This window comes from Ambystoma mexicanum, chromosome 9, assembly GCF_040938575.1.
Source record: "Ambystoma mexicanum isolate Mex_15411 chromosome 9, UKY_AmexF1_1, whole genome shotgun sequence".
Classification (NCBI taxonomy): Eukaryota; Metazoa; Chordata; class Amphibia; order Caudata; family Ambystomatidae; genus Ambystoma; species Ambystoma mexicanum.
The window spans coordinates 1,524,753,930-1,524,773,614 of NC_090931.1; the positions used below are offsets into that span (position 1 = coordinate 1,524,753,930).

Here is a 19,685-nt window from a genome sequence, read left to right on the forward strand (position 1 = left end):
AGTCACCCCTATTGAAAAGGCAACGTTCAAACCAAAAGTGGAAGTCAACCTGAAAGGCAATCGCCTGTTCCTGAGTCTAAAAAACGTCAATACTCTAACAAGCAAATATGCTCAGCTAGAGAATCAAGGAGATGCTTGTATCTTACCTGACTATGGCGCCCTACTCAACACCTTAAAAAAACAAAGTCAGAATTGTGTAACACCTATTGAAAAACCGGTTCACAACTACGATATGGTTCTGGTTACCTTGCGCCCATGGCGAAGGTGGACTATGAGAGAACCCTCATGAGGACTTCTGTACAGAAAGAGGGGGGAATCTCTCTACGCCTTTCACAGCAGGACACATGTCAGTGGCATGTGCCTGGCATGAAGTGTAGCATGAGGTGTGCCAACAAGTCATACAAGGCTGCCTTGCGGTAAACCTGCAGCGGCAGATACTGCCCGAGCCCTGAATCACGCTCACGCACATCTTGGAGCTGGATTTGCTTGGTGATGAAAGACGTCAAGCTTGAGGATGCATTTGCAGTAGGGCGGAGGCAGTTTCAAAGAAGCAACAGGCGCCAGCAGTGGAGTAGGAAAGAAGACAGAGGGGGAAATATGCCCCTGTGACTCAGCTGCGGTTATGACCTGCCCCACCCGAAAGACTGTCCAGTGAAGGGGCACGTGTGCGGTCACTGTGGCATAGCAAACCATTTTGCGCGCATCTGCAGAGCACCTGCACCATCAACACATTCAAGATGTCAGGCACCCACGAGACTGGTGATGCAGATGTTGCAGCGCAATGTAGCCCAAGTCGAACAACCAATGGCGGAAGAGGATGAACCTGAAGAGCAGGAAGAAGATGGGAACGATGTTTTCTTCATTTCGAGCATGTTGGTGCTGCAAAGGTCAAAACGACGTCAGCCCAGGTGCGTAATTCGCATCTGCGGCTCCGCGATTCTCATGTTAATTGACTCCAGCGCCTCTGTGAGCATCATGGCAGAGGACCACTACCAACAGATGGATAACATACCACCCCTAAGCAAGACACGCGTGCACATTTTAACGTTCGGCAGGAAAAAGCCTCCGTCCCTGGAGGGCGCGTTCATGGTCCGGGTTCGTCATGAAGATACATCCATCAATCAGGGCCCATTTTTTTTTTGCCACCAAGGTGAACGAGGTGACTCTGCTGGGGTGCGCCACTACTGAGGTGTTACACATTGTAAACTTCACATTTGGAGTATACCTTGAGGACATCAAGACTGACAACAAGACTCTGCTCGCCAGATATGCCAGTGTCTTCATCACCATTGGGAAACTGGTGGGAGAACCATTGTGGTTGCACATCGACACCACGGTCCAACCTGTCACATTGAAGCATCGCTGGGTGCCAATTCACCTAAGGGACCACGTGGAACAAGAGCTGGGCAACCTGATCAGACTTACATTATAGAGAATGTGGAAGGTCCAACCCAGTGGGTTTCACCGATTGTAATTGCAAGGAAGCCCAAACAAACCGAGCGATCTCCCGAACAGAGCGATCCGTCGGATATCACCCATCACGCCCACCCTGGACGACATCCTGGCAGACCTCCAGGGCACCCGTTATTTTTCCAAGTTGGACCTCCGTGCTGGATACCACCAGCTTCAGCTAGATCCGGAATTGCACTATATCACTACCGTCAGCACGCACAAAGGCCTATACAGGTACAAGGCCCTGAGCTTTGGGATATTTTCAGCTGCAGAGGTCATCCAAAAGACCACCAGGGGGGTTGTTGCTGGCCTAAAAGGAGCAATGAACATCAGCCATGACATCGTGGTCTACGCGAAGCCTGAGCAGGAGACTCTGGAGAGCCTGCAGAGTGTCCTGCAGTGCATCCAACATCTAGGTCTAACCCTGTACCGGAACAAGTGCGCACTTATGCAGAGGAAGATTGAGTTCTTTGGATTAGTGTTCCAGGAGGGTGGCATCTCCCCTGACCTGTTGAAAGTGAAGGACATAAAGGAAGCCTGTGCCCCGGTCAACGTGTTGATGGTGCTTAGCTTTTGGGGGATGGCCACGTACTGTGGCAGGTTCATACGGAACCTAGCCACCCTTGCCGAGCCACTCTGCAGCCTCACAAAGAAATAATGCACATGACATAAAGGGAGGCCTTGACAGCAGAGAGCATAATGGCATTTCTCGACCCAGAAAAGAGCTCTGAGATCATAGTTGACGCCAGCCCGTTCAGCTTAGGGGCTGTGCTTATGCAGCCAGGCGAAAACTGGTCGGACCGTCCATTGGCTTTCGCCAGCCAGGCACTTTTGGTGACCGAGCACAGATACTCACAAATCGAAAGAGAAGCCCTGGCGGTGCTCTGGGGGTACAGACATTACCACCAGTATATGTAAGGCAAACCCCTGAAGGTCGTCTCGGACCACAAGCCCCTAATACCAATCATGACCGGCACTTCCTCCAAGCCACTGGCAAGAATCGAAAAGTGGCTGCTCACTCTACAGGATTATGATGTCGACCTCACGTTTCGCCCGGGGAACCCCAACGCTGCAGACTACCTGTCATGCCACCCTAGCGAGGGAGAACGAGAGTACTGAAGAGGCGGAAACGGAGGAGTACCTGAACAGTGTAGCGGATGCAATGTCCCCAATCCTCATGGCAATTGACAATATTAGAAAGGCTTCAGTCAATGAGGAGTGCTTCAGAAGTCTCCAGGCTGCTGGAACAAAGGGCGAGTGGCGGAGAGTCCTCGAAAAGCTTTAGGCACGGACCACAGAGGCAAGAAAGGCGCTAGAGCAGATGTAGAGAGTGAGAGGAGAACTCACATTTATGGAAGATGGCCTTGTGCTAAGGGGCTCGAAGACAGTGGTTCCTGCCAGCCTCGTAGGAAGAGCGCTGGAACTGGCGCACAAAGGTCTACAGAGTGTTGCCAAAACCAAGGCGTGGCCCCACATGAAGGTGTGGTTTCCGGGACTCAAAGAGTGGGTGGAAGATTTTATCTACAACTCTGTGGTGCCAGGTGCCACTGCCGCACCGATGAGAGCCCCAGATAGAGTCAATGGAGAGGAACAGTGTGGCATGGGGCATGATACACATGGACTGTGAATCAACCTGCAGAGACAAGAACTTCGTGGTCCTCGTTGATCAGTGGTCAAGATATCCTGAGGTCGAGCCTGTTGACTACACATCCATGGAGGATGTAATACCGACATTGGAGAGAGACATTGCCATTCATGGACTCCTAATGGAAATATGCTCCGACAATGGGCCTCAATTTCAAGGCAGAGAGTTCACGGATTATCTGCGCAACCACAGTGTTGCCCACCGTAAGATCACACCACTGTGGTTGAGAGCAAACAGGTAGGCCGAAAGACTGATGATGACATTGAACAAGGTCTTCTGGATAGCCCACGGACAAGGGGAGTGCGAGAAGCATTCCCTGTACCAGTTCTTGGCAGAGTATCGGATGACTCCCATTGCTCCACAGGGGTGGCCCCTGCTGAAGCACTATTTCAAAGGTGCCCACGAGGACTTCTCCCAGGTCACACACCACGAACATCAGGAATCATCGATGACCAGGCAGTATCTAATGGAAGGAGAAGAGCAAACGAGAGGGTTAATTGACCGGAGAAATCTGAGTAATGACCTCCTAGAGCTAGGGGATTGATTGCTGGTGAGAACAAGAAATGTGCAAGGGAAATTGTCTCTGGCTCACGAGCCAACTTCCCTCAGGGTGATAGCTATCAAAGGATCGATGGTGACCACATCGGATGGCAACACGACGGTGACCAGGAACTCCTGCTGGTTCAGAAAGATGAGACTCAAGCCCCGAGCGACGCCAATGGGCAGAGTCTATACGGCGTTGGCCGAGCCTCGACAGCGAAAGAGAAGGGACGAGCCTGGAAGGCCCAGCATCCAGCGACAGGGAAGACAGCGCGACCCCACCAAGGAGGAGGCTTGACCTCGGGTGAGGACGAACCCTGGAGGGGAGAGGCGCTACCCTGTATGAAAGCACCGCAGACAGCCCAGCTATCTGCGTGACTTTGAAGTAGACTTTCCCTGATGCCAGAGGGCACCTGTTAGTGCAGTTCATCAGTTGGTATCATTGAACTTACATATTTGTGTTTTATTTACTTGTGTTACAAGTGGTTGTGTAATGCAACAAGTGCCTATGTTCTGTTTGTTGTTTATCTGAAAAGAAATGTGAAAAGGGAGGCGTGTGGTGTATCTCTTTAAGAGACTGCATCAGCAGTCACGTGTGTTCCAGCCAATAAAGGCGAGTCCCCATGGCGCATGCGCCAGTTGGAGTAGGGGACCCGGTGAGAAAGACACTACTGTGTCTTTGTCCTCATTACTCCCTCTGGGGCCTGACCTGGACCAGGCCCCACATCAAACTAAACACCCTCCCCACAATAGACACCCCATTCTACTAAACACCCTCTCCCCCACCTCCTACACACCCACTCACCCACCCTTGTCATACTGTTAATCACCCCACCCTTCTCCTACACACCCTGTCCACCGCCGTCGCCACATTGTGAATCACCCCACCCTCCTACACACCCTATCTTGCACCTTCCCCACACTGTGAATCACCACACCCTCCTACACACCCCACACTTTCCACACTGTAAATCACCACACCATCCCACACAGGACACCTCACCCTACTATAACACCTATCTCCAGCCACCCTTGTCACACTGAAACACGCCCTCCTACGCACTCACTCACCCACCCACCCTCCCCACATTGTGAATCAACCCACCCTCCTCCTGCACAACCTCTCTCTCTGGCATCGTCACATTGTGAATCACCCATTTCCTACACATCCTCTCTCCCCACGGTCCCCAGGCTGTGAATCACCCACCCTTCTTCACACCTTCTCACTCTCCATGCTCTCCAAATTGAGAATCACCCTACCCTCCTATACACCCTCACTCCATGCTCGCCATACTGAGAATCACCCTGCCCTCCAATACACCCGCACCCCATCCTCCCCACACTGAGAATCACCCTGCCCTCCAATACACCCGCACCCCATCCTCCCCACACTGAGAATCACCCTACCCTCCTATACACCCTAGTTCCATTCTCCACACACTGAGAATCCCCCTACCCTCCTATAAACCCTTGCTCCATCCTCCCCACACTGAGAATCCCCCTACCCTCCTATACACCCTCACTCCATCCTCCCCACACTGAGAATCACCCTACCCTCTAATACACCCGCACTCCATCCTTCCCACACTGAGAATCACCCTACCCTCCTATACACCCTCACTCCATCCTCCCCGCACTGAGAATCATACCACCCTCCTATACACCCTCACTTCATCCTCCCCACACTGAAAATCACCCTACCCTCCAATACACCCGCACTCCATCCTCCCACACTGAGAATCCCCATACCCTCCTATAGACCCTCGTTCCATCATTCACACAATGAAAATCACCCTTCCCTCCTATAAACCCTTGCTCCATCCTCCCCACAATGCAAATAACTTTACCCTCCTATACACCCTCACTCCATCCTCCCCACACTGAGAATCACCCTACCCTCCTACACACCCTCACTTCATCCTCCCCACACTGAAAATCACCCTACCCTCTAATACACCCGCATTCCATCCTTCCCACACTGAGAATCACCCTACCCTCCTATACACCCTCACTCCACCCTCCCCACACTGAGAATCATACCACCCTCCTATACACCCTCACTTCATCCTCCCCACACTGAAAATCACCCTACCCTCCAATACACCCGCACTCCATCCTTCCCACACTGAGAATACCCCTACCCTCTTATACACCCTCGTTCCATCATCCCCACACTGAGAATCACCCTACCCTCCTATACATCCTTCCCCACATTCCCCACACTGTGAATCGCCCCACCCTCACAAACACTGTTTCTCCCCACCCTTGCATCGTTGTGCATCATCCCTGCTCTCCAACACATCCTCTATTCCCACTTTCACCGGGCTGTGAATCACTCCAACTTTCCACCGCCCTCTCTCCATCCTCCCCCACACTGAGAATCACCCTAACCTCCTACACACCCTCCTCACACTGAGAATCACCCTAGCCTCCTATACACCCTCCTCACACTGAGAATCGCCCTAGCCTCCCACAAACCCTCCACACACTGAGAATCGCCCTAGCCTCCTATACACCCTCGCTCCACCCAGTGATTCACTCCACCTTCCTTCACACCCTCCCCACACTGAATCACCCCACTCTCTTACACAGCCTCTCTAACATGGGCACCTGTGGCTCTGCTCTTGACTGGAACTCCTCTTACCTATCCAACTTGTCCTTCTCCATTGCATGTAATAGTGGCACCTCATTCAGAACCTTCTCCCAGTGGGGGTTCGCAAGGCATCTGTTGCAGGTCAACATCAGCTGAGGACAGGATTACAGTAAGTGGTGGCGGATTTTGCATCTATTCAGTGGGCTGGACTAGAGGAAGTGAATTGAAGGAGGACCCTGATGTTGCAAGCCTTCGGGGTTGGGGTGAGAAGTTTGGAGGATATTGGGGAGGTTATGAGTGGTGAGGGTTTGGCAGTGGGAAGTTAGATGATTTAGAACCCAGAGGAGTTGAGCATTGGGCATTGGAATGATATCTGGGGATGAATGGCAGTAAGAATGATATACAAGGTACTAGGTCAGGGGTCAAGGATGGGAAGGAGAAGAAGAGTTTTGCATTTTCACCAAACAGGTGATGGGCAAAAGTTTCCAAAGAGGTTAGTTTGCCAGGAGAGGAGGTGTTTAGTATGAAAAGAAGTAGGAGGAGAACAGATCATTGGGGATACCTCCACTGTGAGAGAGTGGAGGAGCTGAAGGTCATGTGATGGGAAAGGGCCAGTCTGACAGGTAGGCAGTGAGCGGGTCAAGGGTAGGACACAGATGCCCATGTTAGGGAGCATGTGCAGGAGGGAGCAGTGATTGACAGTGGCAGAGACAGCAGGGAGATCAAGGATGATAAGAATGTATGAGTGCTCAGAGTGGTAGGCAATTGTGAGAAAGTTGGAATGTGCAAAGTCTAGTGACCTTCAGGAAGGCGGTAATGTGGTCAAACGCTATGCCTTCTCTAATGTTAGTTAAGCGTTAGAGAAGGGAGACCAGTAGATAGTTCATAGGGTTATTGGTGCGAGCAGGAAGTGTTTCTGGGAAGGGTAGTCTTCTAGATGTCGCCAAGGCTTCGTTATACACCTTCCCAAATACAGAAATGTGATGTCACTTAGGTGTGTTTCTAGGCCCCCAGTCGGCCCCAGGAGCTGAAGGTGTCAAGCTAGCCAGGCTCTCCTGGGCTAGAAGCAGGAGCAAAAAAGTTCCCAGTAATGTTGAACCCTGCAGTGTTTGGCCGGACTGTAGTCATAGTCCAGCTATTGTCCTTCAGCCGAACACCTCCTGAAAATCGAAATCAAAGCCAAGTCCCCTTTCTATGATTAGCTATCTTCTCTCTGTTTGAGACAATACATCAAATTATAGAGGGCAGTATACTTCAGGCAGAAGCTGCAGACTCCAAGGGCTAGATTCCCAAAAAATAGCGCACATGAAAGGAGCACAGAGAATACGCTTGTTTCATTTGCTAAGATCACCTTATCCGCAAAGCGCAAAGATGGGCGGTCCAGCCCCCTTGCATAAACCAACACTAACATGTGACAGGCTCCCAGCATCCATGTTGTTGCTGGGAGCGCATTTCATTGGGAAAGGGCGTTAAAGGAGTTAAATGCGAGTGTGACTGCTGCGGTTTAACCCGCAGCTGGCACACTTCAAAAGAAAACAATGACAGGGTTAGAAAGGACCCTCCCATGATTTGCCCCTCCCCAGTGCATGTTTCAAAAGGCGTTGAGGGATGCCCATCATTTCTGGCCATTTTAAAGTGCATGCCATTCATGTATTCGGGGTGCACCTTAAATTGGCCAGAAATGCCCCCTACCTGCGCAAATGCCAAAAGGGGGCAAGAAGTGCATGGGCATCTGGGATGCACTCATTCAGATGCCCTTTTTGAATGGGGTTGCTACTTTTTTGAGTGCAAGTGAGGCGATGCAATAGCACATCTCCTCACTTGCGCCACAAAAGGTTTTGAGAATCTGGCCATAAGTGTGTTACCTGTTGGCTGCCGCAGTCAATAGGCAATGGGAAATAGAGCATGGGCCGGGAACCAGGTTCTCTCATTTCCTATCCCAGCAAAGGTGCATAACAGAGGGGCTACAATTACCAAATCTAACCTTACCCCCTTTCCCTCTATCTCTTCCACCACACATTTCTTGCCCTCTGCTCTGCTCACTCACTATTTGTTCTCAGAGAAAGCCACACATCTTGGGGTGCCGGCACGCTCTTGTTTAACACGCCTCACACTTAAAGTAGTGCCCTGACCAGGCGCTGACTCACCTTGTTCCCTGGTGTTCCAGGCATTGTTGCAGTACATATGCCACTCCCCCACCCGATGTTGAGGGCTGCAGCAACTACTTCCCAGGAGTCCCCCGCTTCCTCTATGCCCACGACGCAACTCGCATGCATTGGTCAGAATCCATCGGACTTGGCTCCCTGGTTGTGCTGGCATATTTTACAGTATGTTCCTGCTCTTATACTGGACAAAGCTGGGTGGGTACCAGTAGTGGGGTAGGCACAGCAGCTCCCAGTGTTAGGAATACTCTATTAGAGTATCCATGGGCGGGTCCCCTCTATTTCACATGTACTGTCTGAACTTCCTCAGCCTTACCTGCCTTACCATACACCCACGGAAGGACCTCACTGGCATATCCCAGTTTCTCCACAGGGCTAGGTGTGCAGAGACTTGCGGGACTGGTGTCTGGCATGGCACTTGCCCTCAAGATGGTGGCCCAGCAGCCACCAGTCAGGCACTGTGGAGAACATGAACCGGAAGTGTTGAGACCACTTCCGGTTCAAAGCTACAATGCACCGGCTGACTTTCCCGGAGGTCTGTAGAGGCTATACACACACCATGCTTCGCTCCGCTGTGTTATGACAGTAAGTTACTTTAATATTAAGGCAATTAAGGAAAACACTAGATTTGCATAGTTAGATTCTTTATTTTATCAATCAAGTGCTGTGTATGATTGCTCATACAAACATATGGGTTGGGATTCTTCAGAATCAGATAAAGAAGGAAGTGTACCCACAACCTCTGCCCAGTGACAGGGTTCTTGGGTAAAGTTTGCTGTCTTTATACATTCCATGACCCTGCCTTCATCACTCTTCAACTATACCCGCTGGTCTGCCTTCAACAAACATAAGACACTATGGGCCTGATTCACAGAAGTGTTTTATAATGGAAGAAAAAAAAAGATGTTCCCAGTCTCACTGCGCCAAGAAATTATAATTAGTTGTTTGTGCAAAGAGAAGCCTTTATTGTTTGTGCGAAGAGAAGCCTGACACGTGTTTCAAGCTGTGTCTAGCTTTTCATCAGAGGCTTAAATTGCATAGTACATCATTTCCATACATATTGGGTAAAGTTAAAAATAAAACATACACATGATTATTTTGTGCAAAGAATTGTTACATAAAGAAAATAGGCACAAGTTGTGAGCAAGCAGTCCAGGGCGCGATGCAACCACAAAAAATATTATAACATATGTACATCACATGTAGGAAGAGTAAAAAAGTAGAAATTAAGTTACCACAAATTAACTAATTTCATTCGTAGTAGTCCGTTGACAGACAAACAAAAAGAGAAAAAGAATCATAATTTTAGAAACAAAAGTTGGCCATAGCAGCGCAATCAAGTTCCACTTAGTAAGCTAAGTCTTAAATCAAAGACTGTAATATATTCCAAAAATAAGTACCTTAGGTTGCAGCAATAAGAACTCCACATTTAGAGTAGGACAATGCCAGATACAGTTCTGTAGGCAGATAGATTAAGTAATTACTGGAAAGCCAATTGCAGAAAAATATTACGTAAGTTACCATAACAAACTGTAATGCTGTCAATAAAATCAATAAAAATAAACCTCGAAATGCCTCGCAGTTGCAGAAAGCTAATTTAGCCAAAGAAACCAGAAAGAGAAAATAAATCTCAAATTAGTATTCAAAAAACCACCAAAGTACCCATTAGATTAACTCCAATTAACTTGTGATTCAAAAGGACTGTGGACAATTCCTGACTGGTTAACCAAAAAAGCCAATTAAAAGTTAAAACTACAACATGGGGAGAGCAAAATAAACAGACCTACCTCAATGACCGTTTGTTTCAGTCTAATCGTGTTACCATTGCACAATGCACGAAAGAAAGGTAGGACTAAATATACTGGAATGCAGTATAGCACAATGCATGGCCCTCCAAGAAAGACAAACAGAAAGGGGCAAAAAGGATCGCCATGTTGGGTGAACTAAACACACCTTTAGAAAAGCCTAACTTAGTGAAACCGGTCCATAAGCCCAAATTAGCCAAAAAATAAAAAGGAGAATTTAGCAAACAATTATTACTCATGTTTTGATGAGGACATTTATTTTTTGTTTTTTGTTTAAATTTATTTATTTATTTATTTAAATATATATATATATATATTTTTTATTTTATGTTTTTAAAGACACAATTAATTTAAAAGTAACAAGCCTCAGTTAGTCATTAATCATTGAAGTGGTATTTAAATAAACCAACAATTCCAATGCACTAAAAAAAGTGTGGGGCCTGAGTGCGCTGCTACTGAACAACATTACAAATAAAGGCACATTGCACAGTAGTAATACACGTGGAACAAGAACATAATTACAGGTGGGGATCCCCCCAAGAGGATAATTAAAGGCACTTGTCAACCCCAACAGAGGAAATATGAATGATAAAAATATGGCAAACTCATGATCCGAATTAAGTCCTTCAGAAGCAGTGCGATATTTACAAATTAATTTGGCCTCCAATTGTCGTAATTTTAGTGTAAGGTTACCACCCCGTGGGGGCAATGACACTTTGCACAGCCCCACAAAATGAATGTCATTTTTGCAGTCCATTTGATGAGATTTTTGCCAATGATAGGCAAGGGGGTATTTAGCATCTTGGCTCCCAATGGAGCCAGATGTTCACGAATTCAAATTTTAAGTGGGCGAATAGTGCTCCCTATATATTTCAGGCCACAGTTGCATATAATGCAATACACTACAAACTTAGAATTGCAATTGATGAAAGACTTGATTTCATGATTACCTCGTAGCCCAAAAGAGACTGCGGATGTTTCAAATGTAAAGTTGCACATATTACAAACACCACATTTATGAAAACCAAGGACTCTGGCGGAATTGAGCCAAGTCTTGGGTATAGATAAGGGGCTCATAAATGATGGACTCAATACATTTTTAAGGGATGTACCTTTGCTGTAAGTCACACTGACATTAGTGTCCAACCAATTTGAGATGTCTTTGTCGAGATGTAACAAGTGCCAATGTATACTTAAAATAGCATGTATTTTGTGACTATCAGAGTTATATCTTGTGATAAACCTGATATTTTCAGAGTTTAATGATTTAGACCGAGTTTTCAGCACCAATAGATCCGCTCTCTTAACCTGACGTACTGTGGCTGATACTTGTTCGACACACTTCTTATGGTAACCTCTATTCAAAAACCGGGATTTGATAAGAGCACATTCTTGATCATAATCCACTGATTGGGAGCAATTTCTCTTAGCACAAATGAATTCCCCTTTGGGAATATTGGCAATGACATGTTTTTTATGGCATGGTTCTGCATGTAACGTGGCATTCACTGAGGTCGATTTGCGAAAGGTTTTGGTAATTAGGCGTCTAGGGGATCCTCAAATATCTAATTTTACCGGATTTTGAGGATCCCCTAAACACTGATCTTCTATTAGAATGGAAACTAATTTAACCTCTAGTTCTAATAAAATGTTGGAGCTCTTAGTAGAACATGCCACTCGGGTACATTCCCGCATCGTTATTGAAATTGACAGAATTAAGGAACAGATCAACTCATTTGAGGCCCCCAGCTCAACTATTAACAAAAACTTTAGGACACTCTATGAAATTTTGCGGAAGCATCAAGATGAGGTCAAACTCCGCAAATCTAGGAAATTTTCCAGGGATGATAAAGATTATAGAGACAATAGAATTTAAAATGATGTTTCTTTTTCTCTTTTGTTTGTCTGTCAACGGACTACTACGAATGAAATTGGTTAATTTGTGGTAACTTAATTTCTACTTTTTTACTCTTCCTACATGTGATGTACATGTGTTATATTTTTTGTGGTTGCATCGCGCCCTGGACTGCTTGCTCACAACTTGTGCCTATGTTCTTTATGTAACAATTCTTTGCACAAAACAATCATGTGTATGTTTTATTTTTAACTTTACCCAATTTGTATGGAAATGATGTACTATGCAATTTAAGCCTCTAATGAAAAGCTGTACACAGCTTGAAACACGTGTCAGGCTTCTCTTTGCACAAACAATAAAGGCTTCTCTTTGCACAAACAACTAATTATAATTTATTGGCGCAGTGAGACTGGGAACATCTTTTGTTCAACTATTCCTGTGGATGTGTATTGGCAGTACACCCACACCGCCCAGATACCCGCAGCCTTGATGTTTATTTTCTTAATCACTGTATAAGCGCTGTGGACTCGTGACTTTTTCTGCCATAACTTTGTTCTTGTGTTTTATAATGGTGCAATCTCGTAGGAAAATGTTCTGTGGATCAGGCCCTATGTGTACATTTCCCATTCTCTCTGCGATCCTGTGATTCCTTTTAGACCTCTCACCCGTACCTCTATTTCCGAGCCTGGTGTCGACTCCTACCTTCTGCCACACATCAGTATGTTACCTAGGAAAATTATTCCCCAAGACACTGAACCATCAAACTTTTCAGCCAGGCATACCGGGTCCCATTAGTGATCCCTGCTTTTCCATATCCGCAGGAATAACTAGCGTATCCCAGTAGTCTGTTCATCCTCACCAGTACTGGCCCTTCCACAGAAATCTCCGGATTAATGTACTAGCAGAGTGCAAATACCTTATTCTAGGTTCCTACTGGTCAGGATGGAACAGGCCGTATTAACATAGTCTCGTCCATGAAACCCTGCAAACAGAAATGGCTGCATATAGGTTAGACAATGTGACCATTGCCAACAAGGTTATGGAGCGGATTCCAGTCCCAAATTCAATGAGGACTTCCCTCTCAGTTAGATGGACGTGGAGGACCGTCAGGCTCTGGAAGAATCAGAACCCTACTACGTAGGCTAAGGCCCTGTTTGCTCCCCAGATCCTGCAACTGCATTCGTTATTGCGGAGAGAACAGGAGTTCTTTCCTACCTACTCGGCACACATCAGAGCGGCCGCGATACCACTCACGTGCTGCAGGAGCAGCTGGGTCTCACTTTGCTCTATATTGAGACCCATCCACCAGGAAGGTGTGCATGTCTGTGCACAGAAGCTACATACTGCCATGATCTTGCTTCTGGGTTCCACTGATGCAGAACATTTCCTGCCAGCCCTACTTGATGTAATTTTTGTGGCTGCCTGTTCGTAAGATGGCCGCCTGCGCCCTTACAGCACTCCGACAAGGCTGTTGACACGTTGCTAGGCAACGCATCAAGTATTTGAACTCTGCATATCCACCGGCAGGCAGAAGCCGGCCCGCTACTGAGAAGGCCCACGTAGGCTAAGGCCCTGTTTGCTCCCCAGATCCTGCAACTGCATTCGTTATTGCGGAGAGAACAGGAGTTCTTTCCTACCTACTCGGCACACATCAGTGCGGCCACGACCCCTCTCACGTGCTGCAGCAGCAGCTGGGTCTCACTTTGCTCTATATTGAGAGCTATCCACCAGGAAAGTGAGCATGTTCGTGCACAGAAGCTACATACTGCCCTGATCTTGCTTCTGGGTCCCACTGATGCAGAACATTTCCTGCCAGCCCTGATGTAATTATTGTGGCTGCCTATTCATAAGACGGCTGCTTGCTCCCTTACAGCGCTCCGATGAGGCTGTTGACATATTGCTAGGCAACACGTCGACTATTTAAACTCTGCATATACACCGGCAGGCAGAAGCCGGCCTGCTACTGCGAAGGCCTGCGTAGGCTAAGGCCCTGTTTGCGCCCCAGATCCAGCCACTGCACTCATGATCGTGGAGAAGGCAGGAGCCCTTTCCTCACCTACTCGGCACAGATCAGTGTGGCCGCAACCCCTCCCACGTGCTGCAGGAGCAGCTAGGTCTCACAGCGCTATATCTTGAGAGCCATCCACCAGGAAGGTGAGCACATCCGTACACAGAAGCTACATACTGCCCTGATCTTGCTTCTGGTTTCCACTAATGCGGAACATTTCTTGCCAGCCCTACTTGATGTAATTTTTGTGGTTGCTGTTCGTAAGATGGCCGCCTGCTCCCTTACAGCACTCCGACAAGGCTGTTGACACATTGCTAGGCAACGTGTCGAGTATTTGAACTCTGCATATCCGCCGGCAGGTGGAAGCCGGCCCGCTGCTGCAAAGGCCTGCGTAGGCTAAGGCCCTGTTTTTGCCTGGTCATGCATTGGAGCACACACGGCCGGCTCCACCCCATCTAGGCCACCCCGTATGGTAAGCATTGTCCAACGTTCCTTCAACCCCTCCTCATTCACAATCTGTCCTCATCGCCAGAACAGGCTTACATTACGTGCGCGGACAACGACTATCACACAACCCAATGGCCATAACTTGTCACCATCAGTACCACAACATCGCTACTTAACTCAGGAACCCTCATGCCATATCTACGAACCCTCATCTCCAGATTTCTGTGCGACCACTCATAATTGCTGTGGAATTACTACGCAGTATGCGACACCTTATAACACGCGATACCATGCCGCACTACCTTCTGTTCATCTCCAGTTCCCTATTTAGCCTATGTGTGTTATCTGGCCATTTGTCTCTTGCATTACTCTAAACATGCTAATATCGGCTAGCTCCTTAGCACCGGCCCAACATTGAACCCTACTTATTGTTCCAGACCTAGCCTATTGCTTTGTACCGAACCAACATAGCACCAGCATAGCATTGCTCTTAGCCTCTTGCATTGTTTGAATTGTACCTAGCCCATTGCATTGTATCTAATCACTTGCATTGTACCAAGCCTCTGTCATTGTACCTAGCCTCTTGCATTGCACCGAGCCTCTTGCATTGTTTGCATTGTACCTAGCCTCTCACATTGTACCAAGCTTATTGCATTGTACCTCCCCCTCACTAGCACCTGCCCAGCTTTGCTCCTATCCCATTGCATTGTATCTAATCACTTGCATTGTACCTAGCCTCTTGCATTGTTTGCATTGTACCTAGCCTCTCGCATTGTACCATTCCCATTGCATTGTACCTAGCCCTCACTAGCACCTGCCCAGCTTTGCTCCTAGCCCATTGCATTGTATCTAACCACTTGCATTGTACCTAGCCTTTTTGCATTGTACCTAGCCTTTTTGCATTGTACCTTGCCTCTTGCATTGTACAGAGCCTCTGGCATTGTACCTATCCCCCTGCAGTGTACCTAGCCTCTTTCATTGTACCAAGCCCATTGCATCGTACCTAGCCCTCACTAGCACCTGCCTAGCATTGCTCCTAGCCCACTACATTGTACCTAGCCTTTGTACCCACACTCTCTTGCGCCATGTCGACCTTTCAGAGAGTAAAGATCACCATGGCAACTATCCTACCGTTGCTTCACACCATAGCACCTACTAAGTTCCTACCAGCCTTGCAGACCTACCCACCCCTAGATATTCTGCATCCAGCCACTGACACCATTGTATATCCCAACTCCCTGCAGAATGGATCACCAGCTTTGCTACCCCACCCACACCTCTGATTCCATGTCCCCTCAGCCAGAGAAATGCTAGACTATGGGCCTCATTACACGGTAGGCAGTAAACCATGGCGCTATTAGCGCCATGGTTCATGCCGGTAATTTACCAGTACCGCCTTGGATGAAAGGGGAATTACCGCCTTATTCCAAGTTCGGGAAGGCGGTAATTACGCCTTCCTCCATTGCCCTTCCCCATTCCCATTTTTGCCCCATAGGCCATAATGGGAATGGGGAAGGTGCTAATTACGGTACCGCAAATTGCGGTACTGTAATTAGCTCCGAGGTCCCTTTGCGGCACTCTACTTTAACAGCTGGTAAAACCAGCTGTTAAAGTCGGGTCCCGCAAAGAGACCTCGTAGTAAGGCGGTAAGGGTTTACCGGTACCGGTAAAATACCGGTACCGGTAAACCCTTACCGCCTACCGTGTAATGAGGCCCTATGTTCTCGCCTCCACTGTAGACTGATGACTCACAGTGTACCTTCCTCACACAGCTCCAACAGCTCCCGCTTATCTCCAATCCCTACACCTCCATCTGTGCCTACCTGTACACATAGTGATGCCAGCCCCACCACGCACCACAATCCACCTCAAGGAGTCCCAGTCATTGATCCCCATCTATTAAGGGAGCTCTTATTAAAGCACGCTCGCTGGTCGCTCACGCACCTGACATTTCAGACCTTATTACTTCCAACCAACTTGACTTTCTCACTGTTACTGAAACTTGCTTACATCCAGCCGCAGGTCCCAGTTTATCATTAGCCATTCCTGACAACTACACAATCATTCGATCTGACAAAGGCACTGGGAAAGGTGGCAGAGTGGCCTTTATAGTCAAATCCCACCTGAACCTTAGAGAATTCTCGAACTCTGGCCTACCCGCAGCAGAACTCCTCTCAGTTAAACTCTCACCGACACTTACACTATCCTGCTTCACCTCATCTATCGACCCCCTGGAGCCAGATCCTCTTTTGAGGAAGACATCACCCACCTTTTAACCCTAAATAACAAACCAGGCTCACAAATCATTTTACTGGGCAACCTCAATCTAGGTCTCCATGACCCTAATGACTCTAGCACCTCTATGCTGGACGACACCATCACAAAACTATGTTTCACTCAACGTATCAATGAGCCTACCCATTCCAAAGGTAGAACTCTGGACCGGCTGTCAGACTCTAATTGCAGCGTTACAATACTCAATAATACACCTTGTGCCTGGTCAGACCACCATTGCATCACCTTTACCATACCTAAAGGCATTCTCAACAACACACCTGCTGTCATCGCACCACAATCCTTGTCCAGGAACAAACGCAGCATAACCTTTGAGAACCTCTTACCCTTACTACAGCCTATCGCCGACCTTCCTACTAACCCAGATTCAGACCCATCCTCCTTGGTGGGCCTCTACAATGTTACCTTAGAACAAGCCCTTAACCAAATTGCACCGCTAAAATTGAGAAAAGCTGAACCGGCCGCCCATTTAAATAAATGGTGCTCTGCTGAACTAAAAGCGCTACGCAATATTAAAAGTACATCTGAAGCTAACTGGAGAAAAGCCCCCTCTTCTCCCAACATGGAAAGGTTCTCCAGCGCTGCAGTCACCTACAAAGCGGCCATTACCAAAACCAAAAAGGAGATCTATAATACCAGAATTCAGAATGCTAAATCTGATACTAAAGAACTCTTCTCTATCTTAAGAGAACTGGAGTGTCCTTCACTGCCTCCTGAAGACTGTTTTAAGGACAAGGCTTGGTGTGCTAACATCCAGCAAGCCTTATCAGACAAAATAGCCTTCTTCAATCCAAAATCGAAACAAAAAAAACAGCCTCACTCCAAATGCCCACTCATGCAATGCGCCCATCCCTCAAATGCCCTCCATTCTGCTTCCCTCCTGTAACTGCAGAAGAAGTGGCAAATATAATCTCGAGCCTCAAACCATCTAACTGCCAGGGAGACTCTTGCCCAGCTTCAGTTATCAAGGATGGTGCAAAAGAATTGGAACCCTTCATCACAGCCTTGATTCATTCCTCCTTCAAGAATTGATCAGTCCCTAACATCCTTAAAGAAGCATGGGTCATGCCTCTACTCAAAAAACCTAACCTAGAACCCAACACACCATCAAACTACAGACCCATTACGACAGTCCCATTCCTCCTGAAGATACTAGATAGAGTGGCCTATCTCCAAATTCAACAACACTTGGAGGACAACACTCTTCTATTCTTACGACAGTCCGGTTTCAGACCTAGGCATGGGACTGAAACAGCCCTCTTGGACCTAGAAATTCAAATGGATGAAGCCAAAGACACGGGCAACCTTGCCATCCTGCTCTTGTTGGATTTCTCCGTAGCATTTGACTTGATCGACCATCGTATCGTGACTGAACACCTTTCCACTGTTGCAGCATTCTCCCCTAACGCCACCAACTGGATCCAATCCTTCCTTTCAAATAGGACAACTAGGGTCTTCGCACCCACAGCGGCTGCTGAACCGGTAACTATCCAGTGCGCAGTCCCTCAATGATCCTGTGTTTCACCAGCGCTTTATAATATCTTTACCACGCTCCTCTTTAATTGTCTTGATTATGTGGATGTCACCTACACAAACTATGTGGATGATACCCAGGTCCTCATAACTCTCACTGGTTGCTACTAGAGAGATTCTGCAAAGCTAAATTAAATCTATATAGAAATACAGGTCTGGGTGGCTACACATAGCCTCTGCCTAAACGACGATAAGACGGAGCTACTGATCATTGGCACCCAGGTTCGCCTAAACAAACTGGAACCCCGCTACCAATCATTCAACATTGATGGTAATATCATCAAGGTCGCCAAAGAGGGCAAAACCCTCTGCGTCTACTTTAACGCCGCCTTCTCCCTCAAAAAGCGAGTAAACAGCCTCCACCACAGTTTATATTAACAAATTAATCAACGCATGCAAACCCTTTCTGTCCACAAGGAGTTTCCTCACCCTAGCCAGAGCCTTGATCTTGTCCAAACTGGATTACTGTAACACTCTATTTCTAGGCTCTACTAATCACAATCTGAATAGTTTAAAAGTTTTCCAGAACAATGCCCTCCGGTGTGCCCTAAACATACCACGCACCAATCAAATCTCCACCATTAGACGGGACTCACATTGGTTACCAGTACGTGACAGAATTAAATTACGCACTCTTGTCATCACCCACAAGTGCTTGTGTATGGCAGCTCCCCAATACCTGACAGACACATTTTCAAGGCACAGCTCCACCTGACATACTAGATCACCTTATATGCACTGCCTTAATTTATCCAAGTATAACCTTAAAACTGCCGGTGGGCCGAGCTTCCTGGTGTTAGCAGCAAAGTGCTGGAACACGCTCCCCACTGACATTAGAGCCGAACCTTCCTTCTGGTCCTTTAGATCCAAAGTGAAGGACTTGCTCTTCACCCAGCAACATTAGCTCACCACTTTCTAGATATGTATCATCAGCAGTTGGCCTACATTCTTCCCGTTTGCCCTTAATTACTGTACTTGCACCACTGCTATGTATATTACCATTGCTCCAGTTTAGGGAGCACCTCTTCCCAGCCTAACGTTTCCTTCGTCTACTCTCTATACGCCATGTTGCAGACATAATCACCACACTGTAACCTGGTCCGTATGCCTGCTGTTTCTATTCCGACCATTCTGTAACCTGGTTGTCACAATCCTTTCTGTTTTTCTCATCTACTGTAATGTAACTGTAACAAATGCTCCATGTCTAAGCGCTCAGATACCTCAGGGTTAGGTTGCGCTATACAAATAATAAACTAAACTAAACCTGCTACCTTTCAATTCTCCAATGGAACAGGTCAGAGCCAAAGGGAGAGCAGGGATCGGGAACAGTATTAAGAGAACCTGGTGTAG

General features: G+C 47.5%; 1 long non-coding RNA gene across 2 annotated transcripts in view; it reads left to right on the forward strand.

Annotated features, from left to right (window-relative positions):
* The window catches only part of LOC138489413 (uncharacterized), a 201,491-nt gene that overhangs the window by 159,162 nt on the left and 22,644 nt on the right, over positions 1-19,685 (forward strand). The window contains exon 1 of one of the 2 annotated variants that reach the window (XR_011274795.1): positions 4,299-6,399. The exons of the other annotated variant lie outside the window; for it this stretch is intronic. This is a non-coding gene — a long non-coding RNA (uncharacterized lncRNA). Of the gene's footprint in view, positions 1-4,298; positions 6,400-19,685 lie in introns of those variants that run through there. 2 annotated transcript variants of the gene reach the window in all.